The sequence below is a fragment of the Castor canadensis genome, chromosome 5, assembly GCF_047511655.1.
Source record: "Castor canadensis chromosome 5, mCasCan1.hap1v2, whole genome shotgun sequence".
Lineage (NCBI taxonomy): Eukaryota > Metazoa > Chordata > Mammalia > Rodentia > Castoridae > Castor > Castor canadensis.
The window spans coordinates 61070076-61082318 of record NC_133390.1 but is presented as its reverse complement, the minus strand read 5'-3'; the positions used below and the strand labels follow the sequence as shown (position 1 = coordinate 61082318).

Sequence of the window (12243 nt, the reverse complement as noted above, 5' to 3'; positions counted from 1 at the left end):
AATAGGGTTCTTATGAAATGAGGAAGTGAGCAGCAGGGCATAGAATTCTAAATAACAGACCAGTTACTATAAAACACACTCACTGAGCTTGTTTACAGAAGACACAGATTTGCTTCTGTCTAATCCTACCCAGAATTTCTAATAGCCTCTTACCAATCTCTTGACACTATTTAATCTGAATTTACCATCCATTAACCCTAACAGGTATTTGCTACTCGTAAGCCCAAGCTGCAGTTTGTAAGAAAAGGTCATTTGCATCCAAACCCTGTTGAGTGTCTTCTGTAATAATTTTCCATGGTAGTTCCAACCTTATCCATAGGAGATGCTTCCAAAGACCTACAGTGAATGACCGTAATGGTGGTTAGTGCCAAATAGTATTTATATTCTGTCCTATGATCGAACTTAATTTATAAATTAGGCACAAAAGGATTAACAATAATGTCCAATAATAAAATAGAGCAATTAATAGCATAACACTGTAGTAAAAGTAATATGAATGTGATCTCTTTCTCACTCTCATAATTGCTTACAGTACTGTATGCTCTATCTGCAGACTGTGGGTAACTGAAGCCATGTAAAACAAAATCACCAATAATGGACAAAACCGCTGTCCTATCATGCCAGGTGAGGGTGAGTGCCCAGCCGGAACAAAGGAATGCATTTAAAAGTAAACATTCTCTCCTGGATAAGCAAAACAAAGCTTTCTTATTTACTGATGTTTAGCAGTTAGAAATGTTTTGTTATGCATGGATAATTAAGTTAAACAATTGTTAGTAGGAGATGATAAAAGGTGAAAGGCACAAATAAGATGAAGTGTTCTACTTCTTCATTACAATGCAGGTTTTTGTTTGCTTGGTTGTTTTGCTTTCTGTGTTTGACAGATTGACCTTTTACGAGATTGTTCTGAGAATTTTCCTCCAGCCTTTGCTTGGTTTTATTCTTTTTTCATCACAAAAATATTATTGTACATGATACATCAGTTTCTGTGTCCTCTGCACTCTCCCAGTGCATTGCCAGTCAGACCCTCTGTGCTATTTTTTCTCAATTATGCATCAGAAAACTGCCTTCTCCATTTTTTCAGTATCTACTTTCTCTAGAGAGATTCTCATTTTAATCACATTTATTATTTTATGAGCAACAAACTCAAGACAGTTATAATGGCATGCAACATTAACACAGTTTTCAAATTAACCAACTTTTTGATTACATATATATTATTGTACAAAATGTTTGGTTTTCCTGTAATTCTTCATAATAATCCCAAAATAATTTATTCTGAAATGTATTGTTAACCTCAGAGCTAACAATTTGGGTTAAGAAAAACCAGCTAATCAAGCAGAGAATATCTTTGTCCAAAAATGAATTGGAACTTATTGCTAATATTTTATGTTTTCTACCACAATTTATTTAAAGGAATTCAAGCCTTGAAGATTTGTGCAGAAATTTTCTTTCTTTTTTTGTTTTGTGTTGAGACAGTGTCTCACTATGTAGCCCAGACTGGCCTTGAATTCATGATCTTCCTGCATCAGTCTTCCAAATGCTGGGATTACAGATGTGAACCACCACTGCTGGCAAGAATGTCTTATTTGGTACCTACAATAAAGTAAATAAATGATTTAGTCAAGACTTTGCATAGCAGAGAATGGATAAGCAGGAGGCCTCCAGCAGTTCCCACTAATGCATGGAATATCACTAAAGCATTTGCTACTAGAGACGGTTGCAGCTCTCACAGGAACTGGGACCAGTTTATGTGAGCCAAGGAATCTACACTACTGAATTAACTGAAGAGAGAGCCTAGCCCTTCACCACCCAGGTTCCTGTTTCACTAAACCCATGGTCCCACAAACCAGTGGCCAACCAACATGGTTCCACTGCCTTGACTACTCTTCTGTCACCCAGAAACCCATGGCCACAGAAAGTAGCTGAATACCATAGTTTGAGAGACTCAGCCCACTGAGGCCTTTGGGAAGCAGCCAGGCCTCCTTACCCATGTTCTTGCAGCCCTAGAAAAGCAACCAGTTGGTCTTTCTTATCCACTTATGGCCCTGTGAAACAACTAAGTAGCTCACACTGAGCAGCTTGACCCACTGAGGTCTTGTGAAGGCAATTTTGCAGCCCTTAGACAGTAATGGTCACACTCCCTGGGCCCTCCAGTGCAGTCCATTCCCTGTATGGTCCTCAGTCAATGACGTCTGACCCATACCCAATGCCAGGAATACTGAGACTCCCAGAGTGGTCAGATGATGAGGGGTACCCCATCTGTTATGCCAGATGCATCCTGCTTTCCTGAGCCCATCAGAGGATCCCCACCCCCAAGTAACCCACAGAAACTACAAGTACCTTCCACCTGCATCTACATTTGCCAAGTCCTGAAATGCCACTAACCCCACCTCATCTATGAGAGCTACATCTCTGTTGACAGAAATCCCACAAACCCCCCGCAGATTAGGCCTTTGAGACACCTGCAGACATCACCCGTGTTATTTACAACTGAAGAATCTGTGTGACAACTGCATTACTGCACTTAATGGGAACCAAAGCCAATGTAGTCTATTTAATCAATGTCCTAGGACACATTTCCAGGAGAATGTCTTGCTATGAAGGCCACCCCGTAGAGAGAATTTATCTACCAGCTGTGTAAATAACAATGTAGGGACACAAGAAGCATGCGATAGCAAGGTGCCAAGATGTCTCCAAAGGAGCACAGCAACTCTCTAACAGCAGACTCCGAGGAAAAGAAAAGTGATGAACTATCTGAAAAAATATTTCAAAATGTCTTCAAAATATTTATCTGAATGAGTTAAAAGAGAAAACAGAAAACACGTTTTAGTAAAATTAGGAAAACAATTCATTATCTGAATGGGACATTCTGTAAAGACAGAGATCATAAAAAGATGCAAACAGATATATTGGAGCTGAAAAATTCAATAAATGAAAATTAAAAATACAGTTGAGAGACTTAACAGTAGACTAGATGAAACAGAAGCAAGAATTTCTGAGCTTGAAAAAGGTTTTTTGAAATAATCCAGACAGAAAGAAAGAAATGAAGAAAGTATAAGACTTAAGGGACATTATTAAATGAACATTCCCATTATGGCTATTCCAGGAGAAGAAAAAGGAAAAGGCATAGAAGACCTATTTGATGAAATAATAGCTGGAAACACTCCAAATATTGAGTGAAAGATGTATACACACAGAGCTAAGAAGTTCAATGGAAACACATTATATTTAAGCAAAAAGGAAAAGTTTTCTCTGAAGCATGTCATAGTCAAACTGTAGAAAGTCCAAAACAAAGTTAATTCTTAAAATATCGGGAGAAAATCATTAAATCACATATAAGGGAATCCCTCATAGGACTAACAGTAGATTTCTCAGGAGAAATGTTATAGACCAAAAAAGAGTGACATGAAAAAAAATGACCAAGTACACTATACTCAGAAAACTTATGCTTCAGAAATGAGAGAGAAATAAATTTTTCAAGATACACTAGAAGTATGGCTTAATCAATGGAGCACCTGCTTAGCTAGTGCAAAGCACTGAGTTCTAACCCCAGTACCACGAAAAAGAAAAAGAAAAGAACACTATAAAAAAGAGAAAGAACTAAAACTAAGGGCTAAAATCCCTCATTAATACAGATGCAAGACATCTCAACAAAATGCTAGTAAACTGAATCCAAATATGTATGAATCCAAAATCAAGTGGGATTTATCACAGTGATTCAAGAATGATTCAACATATGTAAATCAGTAAATATTGACTGGGGTATAGCTTAAGTGGTATGGTGCTTGCCTAGCAATCACAAGGAGGCACTGAGTTCAATCCCTAGTAAAACACACACTTACACAATCAATCAATCAATAAACATGATACATGGCAGGAACAGAATGACTGATAAAAACCATATGGCAATCTCAGTAGATGTAGAAAAAAACATGGGATAAAATTTAGCATACCTTCATGATAAAAAAACAAACAAAACAAAACAAAACCCACCATCAACAAATTAGGTGTCTAGGGTTTCACTTCAATACAATAAAGACTGTAGATGACATACAGCCAACGTCAGAAGGCACTGCACTCAAAAACTGTTACAGTAAAACTCCAAATAATTCAATTAAAATTTGGCAAGTGATCTGTATAAACATTTCCCCTAAGAAGATATATAAATGGCTAATAAAATATGTGGAAACTGCTCAACATTACTATTCATCAGGGAAATGTAAATCAAAATCACACACAGTAAAGATACTTTATTCATCAGCTTTCCATTACTGTAACAAATATTGTGACAAATCTATTTATAAGAAAGGGAGATTTGTTTTGGCTCACAGTTTCAGTCCATGATTGATTGGCCCGTTGCTTTTGGCACTGTGGTGAGGCAGCACAATCATGATGGGGAAGCCTGGGACAGGGGAAGCCTGGGACAGGGGAAGCTGTTCATCCCGTAAGAGAGACAGATAGGCAGAAAGGAGCTGGGTTCCAATGTGTCCTTCAAAGGCACAGTTCCAGTGAGCCAAATTCTTTTTACAAGACTCCACATCTTAAAGGTTTTATCACCTCCCAGCAGTGCCATAGTCTGGCAACCATGCCTTTAACACATGGGTCTTTGGGGGCATTTAAAACCCAAAGGGTAACAAATGTCATCTCTTCCCAGTGGAATGGCTATTATCAAAAAGACAAAAAAAAAAAATAACAAATGCTGACCAACCATACAGGTAAAGGACAGCCCTCATAACACTGTTTGTGAGAATATAAATTACTACAGCATTACAGTCAAAGGTATGGAGTTTCCTTAAAAAACGGGAAATAGAACTACCTTATGATCCAGAAATTCTGTAGTGGTTGTATATATAGAGAAAATGAAATAAGTACAAATGAAGAAGAGAGAACTCTTATACATTGTAAGTAGAAATGTAAATTATAGACATTATGGAAAATAATATGGAGGTTCCTCAAAAACACTAAAAATAGAACTATCATATAATCCAACTATCCTATCAATAAGTGTATATCCAGAGGAAATTAAAGTATATGGAAGGGACATCCTGCAATTGCATTTTTATTGCAGCATTATTTACAATCTCCAAGACATAGAATTAACTGAGGTGTCCATTGATTGAGTTTTAAAAGGTAAAATATTACTTAGCAAAAAAAAGACTGTGTTTGGTATCCATTATGCATCCTTCAGCTATCTATCTTGCTTCCCTGCCCTCTTCTAGCCTGGAGTGAATAGTATCTTACTCTATTTCAAGAAATGCATGGAAGAAGAATTCTAGCATTCTATGGCACAGTATGGTGACTACAGTTTACAATTTATTCTATATTTTATATTTGCCTATTTTATTTATTTATATTTATTTTACAGTTGTGATTTTTCTTGTGGTGCTGGGGTTTTAACTCAGGGTCTCTTACTTGCTAGGTAAATGCTCTACCCTTTAGTCATGGCCCTAATCCTTCTATTTTTCAGTTTGCCTTGCAGAGTGTTGCACTAAATTTACTTGGGCTGGCATTGAACTCTCAATATTTCTGTCTTTGCTTCTGGAGTAGCTGGGATTATAGGTGAATGGCAACATAGGCATGTTTTCTTAAATTTGAAAAAAAATCCAATTTCAAACTTCTCTCCAAAGCAGGGGTTCTTTCTATGTGAGATGAAAATAATTTTTTACTTGAATCAGGAGAGGAGGTTAGCTGAATTGAATTTTTATCATAAAGAATTCTATATTTTTTTCAATTCTAAGTTTATGGTTTGAGAATCAGCTCATTATACTCTTAAGAACTAGGAGAGATGAGTTTGTGGATCCCCAAGAAAGAAATGAAACAAGTTTATGAAGATGAAAGTGTTAACTATTCCAATATCTCATTACACATTGTGTACATGTACAGAATTATCACACTGTACCTCATAAATAAATAAATTGTTACATATCATTATAAATAAATGAATAAATAAATATTCCCAGGCAATATAGTTTTCTTTTGTTTCTCAATGCAGACACTGTATTTAATTTGCAAATTTTCTCACTCAACTCTTTATTCCTGCTCTGTATTCACTTGAGTCCAACTGGCACAATTACATTGCTGTCAGTGCATCAGTTAAGAATGTCACCATTACACTGTGAGGAGTGAAGTCTTATGAATGAATGCATGTTCTATAGTTTTGCTGAAATGTGGCAGGACCCAGTCACCAAACCACACTTAAAACTATACTAAGTGCTGAACTGATAACATTAATTTCTCTATTTTAACTTACATTCATGCTTTTGTTATTATACCTTTTATAATATTTGTTTTTTCTTTATGGGGTTTTGCAGTTTTTCTACCAATTCACACTGGTTTTGTTTATTACAAGTATTAACACATACTAATATATCATGCATGTATCATACCATTCCCACTTCTTTTAGCCTTTAACCGCTTTCCTAACTCTCCCTTCCCCATACATCCCTACCTGGTCCCTAAAAGTCCTGCTTCTACTTTCATCTTTTTGTTGTTTTTCTTTTTTTTTTTTCAGTGTTTGGCTTATTTCACTTAACATGATATCCTCCAATTCCATCTATTTCCTATAAGTAACTTTCATTCTTGTTTATGGTTGAGTAATGCTTCACTGTGTATATATTCTATATTTTCTACATTTGTGCATTGATGAGCACCTAGGCTGATTCTATAGCTTGTCCATTGTGACTAGAGCTGGTATAAACATTGGAATGCAGGTATCTCTTTTGTATGCAGATTTAATTTCTTTCAGATATATATCCAGAAGTAGGATAGCTGGATCATATGGTACTCTCCATTTAGTTTTTTAAAGGAAATTCCATACTGATTTCCATAGTGGCAGTAATAATTTACTTTCCCAATGTTTATTTTTTGTTGTTTTGGTAATAGTCATTCTAAGTGGACTGAGATGGACTGTCCTTGTGCTTGTGATTTGCATTTTCTGATGGCTAAAGATACTGAGTATTTTTTCATTTTTTGATTGGCATTTCTATTTCTTCATTTGAGACGTGTCCAGATTATTTTCCAGATTTTAATTGAATCACTCGTTAAGATTTTGAGTTCTTTATATATTCTGGAGATCAATCCTCTGTCAGATGAAAAGTTGGTAAAGATTTTCTCCCATTCTATAAATTGTCCCTTCACTCTATTGATTGTTTCTTTGCTGTGTATGTAGAAGCCTTTTAATCTGATATAATCTTATTTATCAGTCCTGACTTTTGTGTCCTATATTTTTAGAGTCATAGCTAGGAAATCATTCCCTGTGTCAGTATCTTGAAATATTTCCCCTGTGTTTTCCTCTCTCAGTTTCAAAGTTTCATTATCTTATGTTAAAGTCTATGACCTATTTTGTTGGCTTTTGCCCAGCGTGAGAGACAGGGATCTAGTTTCAGTCCTCCCACCACTATTTGTTGAAGAGGCTGTCATATTACTAGAACATTGTCAATAAAATCAACCTAAACTTCTAATTGCTCAAATAATATAATTAATTAGTATAATTATATAAAAAAGTTACTTGCCTAGATTATATGTGACTCTCAGTATTATTTTTGTTAAAGATTAACATGTAGAATGGTAAGTGCAACTATGTCTTAGTACATATATATGTGTGTGTGTGTTGTTTGTATTTTCATCTGGAATTATAATTATACTTACCTAAATCTGAAAAAAATGCAATTTCAACTTTCTCTCCAAAGCAGAGATTCTTTCTGTGTGAAATAAAAATAACTTTTTATTTGAAGCAAGAGAGAAAGCTAGATAAGTTGATATTTTATTATAAAGAATTTTGTATTTATTGCAATTCTAAGTTTGTAGCTAGAATCTTACTATACCTTTAGTTATATATATTAAGGCAACCAATTGGACCTATTTCAAATTATGTTTATTATTTTATTATTTAAATCAAAACCAAGTGAAGTGTCATCCTTCACGATGTAAACCTCTGCAGTCCCTGTTAGTCTCCTTCTTCATGGTGTACCCAGTTCTCTGAGAGTTTACACCTATTTACCTTATTCACAGTATGGAGACCCTGAGCAACCTCACTTTGAGGCTGGAGTATGCCACAACTGCCTCTCCAAACTCATTATTCTGGTTGAAGCTTTATGGCCTTGAACCCTAAAGAGCACCTGCTGTTGCTCTCACTGCTTCCTCCCAAGCACTTTGTTTCCATTCATTTCCTGGCTCAGCACTGATGCTCAGACTTTTTTGTGAGAGAAGTGGGGGAGCCTTAGCGCCTGCCCCCACAGAGCTAGAAGGGTGTTCTCATTCTGTTGCCAACAATTTGTCTGTCTTATCCTGGTTTCTCAAGACATCTGGTAGAAAACCAAAATAAATAACTTATCCCGTCCTACAGGCTGTGAGGACTTCTGCATAGCAAAAGAGGCCTGGGCTCCAAATTTGTTAACTCACCATGCACACGTGAACTCTAACCACTCTAAGTTCTGCCTTCTGAGACTCCTTTCTATCCAGCTAGGTTTCAAATATTTCAATACACACTTTGATTTGTTGGAGACATTTGTCTCTGGTTAAATCTCTCTCCTTAACAATACCATCGATGGAAACTTAACTATTCATAGCACAGACTCAGAAACAAGACAACATGACAATAAACACACATGAAAAAGGCAGCTTGTGAACCAGATAATAAATTGCTGAAGTCATAGACCATAAATTTGGGTGGTACCTCTTTGTACATGCCAGCTCAGGGAAAAAAAAATCAAATACAAGTCTATAGTCTCACAGTGACAGCCAGGGAAACACAATTTTCCCATATTGCTCTGTGTCCCTCTTCACAATAACTTTCTGCTCTCCTGTTAATCTTGCATCACCTGAAACTTCTTTCCCCTTGCATTGCGGATTTATGAGAATAGAAATAATACATAATTGTAGGCACACAAGCTGAATAGAGAGTCCAGCATTGTCTGCCATGGAAGAAATATTTATTGTCCACCTAGCTCCAGGCCACTATCTCATGCTTGAGGTTATAATGAACTTGGGAGACTGAGAAGGCATGTCAAGAACCAGCAGGGAAGAAAGGGAAAAAAAGAAAATAATTAACATTATGGTCTACCATGTTTTCTCATTTAATCGTGAAAACAGTACAAAGAATTACTCACAGATGAGGACACCAGAGCACAAAAAATGATGCCCTGTAATTACATAGTACATTGTGGATCTTGGATTTAAACTGTGGTCTAATTGACTCTAAAATCCATCATACCATTACAGTACTCATTTATGTCTCAGTAGATGATGTCCCGTTTAGTACCTAGACATTTTGGACTTTAAACTCTGAATTCTCTTACTGACCTGTATCAGTTAAATCACAAATATCTAGGATAAATACCATAAGTGTTAAAACATTTAAAAAGTCATGATACGTCAAATCAACGAGGTACTTCAGTGTCTGAAAGTTCTTTTGCATAGTTTCCTCTTCTATTCCTCTTAACAGTTGCATGCAATTAATATATATTTTTTCTTCTTTCTTTTTGGTTATACTGGGGTTCATGCTTGTCAGGTTGGTGCTTCACCACTTGAGCCCACCTCAACGAGTAATTTTATGTCATCTCATTTTTAAAACTTTAGAAGCCAAAGTTTAGGGTGATAACTAACTTGTGGGAGATGGTATGCTGATGGTTGTGCCAGAATGCAAACTTAGGTCTTCTGACTCCAAGTGCAGAATAGCTGCATTACTCTACTATGTTCAGTGTTTTATGGAGGAAACCTCGCTTCTGGGGAGGGGGAGGGTTCCCGCATCAAGGGAAAGGCAGCAAAGAGTGTATGCAGACTTTCTCAGGGTTCTCTGTCAGTGGTTTCTTACCTCTAACGTCTTTAAGAGTTCTCCCCTCCCCCATTTCCTTCCTATTCTCCTGTGAGGGTCTTGTCCTTTCTTTTCACCGTGGCAGCTGTTGTTCAAGCTTCCTTGTTCTCAAGATAGGCTGCTACTCCCCCCTCATTCACTTCTTTAGCTCTCATTCTGTGAAAAGTTCAAACACAGTCAAAACATCTGGAAGGTAGGTTCAGGAACCTAGGTACAATCTAGTGAGCCTGTTGAGTCTAACTGTTGGAAAAATCAGTCCTGCCGGCAGCCACCATTACCAAAGTGGGGGAGACTCTCTCCACTCACAGCATGCATGCTTGAGCTTTTGTTTTGCTGGGGTTACCTTTGCTCTTAATTCACTTAGCTTCCTTGCAAAATTCCTTTCCTTGTTAGTAAGTTTGGGACCTGTGGGCTTTGCTCTTGGCTGAGTTTTGAAGGCTGATTTGGAATCTGTTAGTGACAGGGTGTTGCGAGAGGTTGCTAGCTGAAATATGGGACACTGAGGCAATTTAGCAGGAAGCAACGTTTTATTGTGCCAGCACAGACTCAGTGGACTCATGTCCAAAGGCTGACCCCCGAGAACACCTTATATACCCTTGTAAGCAGGTTACAGAAGCAATAAGTAAGGTCTAATCCATAGATGGTTATACATAATATTACAGGCTACTTTACCCCAGTGCACATACCTTCCTCGTGTTCAGCTTTCTCAGGTTTATCTCTCTGCTATGCCATCCTTGCCTCCCGGCTGCTTTATCAGGACTCAGGTCTAGTCTTGTTTTCTTCTGCCCCTCCTCCCTGCTACAAGGAAAGTTCACCACAGAATGGATTGTAAGGCAAAGGGGAAACTGAAGGCAGAATTAGAGAAAAGTGGAGTTGGGATTCAAGGAATACAAATAAATAATCTCTTCCCAAATCAGGGGGTGAGGCAGGGGAGGAAGCCACCCCCAAAGACCAAGGGAAAGAGGGGTCTAGGAGTGCCAATGACGTGAGTTGGCACTGAAGTACCACAAGGTAAACAACAGACTGTTTTTAAAGCCTTGAAGCTCAACCTTTGTTCTAATTCCTTTACATTTTGCTGGAGAATCTCAATTCCAAGTGGGTTAGAGGGAAAGGAGGGTTCCAGAACTCCAAGTCAGACTGGGATACTCATTGAGAAATTTAGGGAAAATTGCCCTGGGTTCAGTCAAAAGAGATTGGGACATCTGATCACTACCACCAAGACATATTTTAAAATGTTCATTTTCATACACTACAAACTAATATCCCAGAGCTACAGGAGTACTTTCCTACCTTCCAAGCCATTTTCCTTTCTACCACCTAGTGCTTGAGTTTGGATTTTATAGAAGTGCCCGACTTCTATAGGCACCTGAAATTCCAGCTGCCACTCTAATGGAATAAACAAATTTTGCTCCTGCTGCTTTCCTTTCTACTTAGTAATCTCAATTCCTGTGTCCCCAAACTTATTCCTCCCCAAATAATTTTTCTGAGATTCCTTGGGGGCTCTACATTGTTCTTGAAACCCTTACCCCTGGATGTTTCTAAGCCAGTGAGCTATTAAATAATTCTGCAGACATTAAGGACCATGACAGAAATCATTTCAAGAGGCAGTACATGATTAATTTCCAACTCTGCATAAAAACTGTAAGTTGGGAGAGTGAAGTTACAAGTGATTTTTTGTGCAGTGTTGGAGCTTGAACTCAGGGCCTTCACCATGATCCACTCCACCAGTCCTTTTTTGTGAAGGGTTTTTCTGGATAGGGTCTCATGGACTATTTGCCGGGGCTGGCTTCAAACCATGATCCTCCTTATCTCTGCCTTCTGAGTAGTGAGGATTACAGGCTTGAATCACGGGCACCCAGCTGTGATTATTTCTTTAAAAAGAGAAATATGAAGTGCTTTTATTTTTTGCAACTTTGATAAATATAAAATCACACCATTTGGGGGCAGGAAAGTTTATTATGCAACACTTGGCTTGCTTTAAACAATCTGGTTTGTTATAGTGAAGATATAACATACACTTATCTAAAAAAATATATATATAGGAAAGGACTAACTCCTCCCTCAGAGGGGGAGAAACAGAGAAAATGATTGTGTCTATCTCTTTTTATCCCAGTTCTCTGTCTTGAGTGACTGGTATTGGGTAGCAAGTAGATTGACTCTGAGAGAATCTCATATGGGAGTTGGCTTTGACTTACCTAAGTGAAGTAGAAGTGGAGGTGTGAACATGCACAAAAAGACAACACTGTCAAAGGCTGTATCAGAGATCTTAGAGCCAGAGAAACAATTGAGGTGATAGGATCTTACTTATCTTTTTAAAAGACTCCCATGTAGTTGAAAAATAAGTGTGATTTTTTTCCTATGGTAAGTTCTCCAAATAGCACATATTTATAAATTTATTTCACAAATATTTGTAGTGCCAGATTCCTCAGATG

The 12243-nt window shown here is 37.4% G+C and overlaps 1 long non-coding RNA gene across 1 annotated transcript; it reads right to left on the bottom strand.

Annotated features, from left to right (window-relative positions):
- Window positions 1-863: 863 nt before the first annotated feature.
- LOC141423062 (uncharacterized) lies at window positions 864-11117 on the bottom strand. Its single transcript, XR_012447719.1, has 4 exons — window positions 10498-11117; window positions 9812-9967; window positions 7648-7700; window positions 864-1593 (listed from the first exon to the last, which is right to left on the bottom strand). It is a non-coding gene; the product is annotated as an uncharacterized lncRNA (long non-coding RNA).
- Window positions 11118-12243: the final 1126 nt, after the last annotated feature.